Genomic DNA, 1,725 nt, shown 5'->3' with positions numbered 1-1,725 from the left:
CTCTCTCAAAAAAAAAAAATGAAGTGTTCAGGTGATTGTTTCTTTGGAAACGTATAGCAAGCAAGCAAGCAAGCAAGCAAGAAAGAAAGAAAGAAAGAAAGAAAGATAACAAGCACCAACATGTCAGAAAGCTGTAATGGGCTGACATCCGCAGTTAAGTAATATTTGATATATTTCGTTTTTGTATTTGGTTTCCAGTGCTCTTGATGTGAATTCATATATTGAAGCAGAATTTATTGTATCTCGGGAAGGTCATTATGCTAATAAGAATCACACCCATTATTTCAATTACACTTCTCTATAATTCGTCAATATTTTAGCTATTTAACTCACTTGCTTATCCATTGTTTTGATTGGTTGATCAATTGATTATTCGAATGATTTATCACAAAATCAATTATTTCGTTGTTTAACTAGCTAACCAACTGACAAATAATAATGAAGTAAAATCGCATCAGTGCGTGTCTTTATTATTGGTATTATAACCCTCCCGAGATACAACAAAATAAAGATTGGCATTATTTTGCATGAGTTGCTATGCAGTGATATAGTGATTTAACTAAACATATATATATATATATATATATATATACTGGCGTGGCTGTGTGATAAGAAGATTCCTTGCCACCCACAAGGTTCCCTGTTCAGCCCCACTGCTTGACGCCTTGGACAAATGTCTTCTACTGTTGCCTCGGGACAGCCAATGCCTTGTGAGTGGTTTTGATGAACGGAAAACTGAAAGAAGCTCGTCGTATATGCATTGTATTGTAGTTCGCTTGAAACATTGTGTATTGTGTTTGTAAAAAAATAGAAAATAATAATAATGTGTTTTGATGGCACAACAACACATTATAACAACAACGGTCTATAATAATCATCCATAGTCTGTTATAATATTTCGGAATATGAAAATTCTTTCTTCAGATATCCCTAGGGACTGATCGTGTCACTGCTACAATCAGTTTTCCAACGGTGGGGTCTTTTTTTTTTTTTTCATTTTTTTTTTCCCAGGAAGTGTTCCTGCACTGGTCTCACGAAGCTCCTTCCAGAATTCCTCGTGAGAAGTGTTTTAGGGCTGCCATGTCTCAAGCTTGAGTGTGCTGGCACATCCGTAGTGCTTCTAAGTTATGTATTATACGCGCAGTTTACTGTTTTTCCCCTTTTTTCCCCCTTAAATTGTTTTTTAATAACACATGAAAATGTTATCAAAAAGAACCTACACGGATCCAGATGTAGCTAGAAAATATATTGACTACCAAGTTCCAGCTTGTTGTTGATTTTGGGCTCTAGTCTGTCTATGAGAATAGCTTCCTTAATTCTTAGATTATCCTAATTTCTTTCATTGGCCTCAGTGTTCCGGCATCTGTCTAGATGCTTTCTGAAAGGGGATGTTCTCGTGTTCAGATGTTCTTTGATGTGAATGTGTAACGGTCTTGTTGCGCTAATCAAATAGAACTTGTTGCATTTGTAACATTGTATTCTATACACAACATTTACCGTTGCCATAAGTCTGTGTCACGGATGGGACAGTTTGCTAGTGTGCATTGATTGCTGTGTCTTGCCCATTTCCTTGCGAGGTGTCTTCTCAGAGAGGGGCCGAAGTGGGCTAGTTGTATGTCTACATGCAACTAGCCCACTCCGCCACACACACGCACACACACACACACACACACACACACACACACACGAGCTTGAGACATGGCCGCCCTCACGCACGAGGAATTC

The 1,725-nt window shown here is 38.0% G+C and overlaps 1 long non-coding RNA gene across 1 annotated transcript in view; it reads left to right on the top strand.

Moving 5' to 3' along the window:
* Positions 1-37: 37 nt before the first annotated feature.
* The window catches only part of LOC128249042 (uncharacterized), a 9,269-nt gene continuing 7,581 nt past the window's right edge, over positions 38-1,725 (top strand). Inside the window, exon 1 of the long non-coding RNA XR_008265144.1 lies at positions 38-153. This is a non-coding gene — a long non-coding RNA (uncharacterized LOC128249042). The remainder of the gene's footprint in view (positions 154-1,725) is intronic.

This window comes from Octopus bimaculoides, chromosome 1 (assembly GCF_001194135.2).
Source record: "Octopus bimaculoides isolate UCB-OBI-ISO-001 chromosome 1, ASM119413v2, whole genome shotgun sequence".
Classification (NCBI taxonomy): Eukaryota; Metazoa; Mollusca; class Cephalopoda; order Octopoda; family Octopodidae; genus Octopus; species Octopus bimaculoides.
The sequence above is the reverse complement of the archived record's forward strand: the minus strand, read 5'-3'. Positions and strand labels throughout refer to the sequence as shown.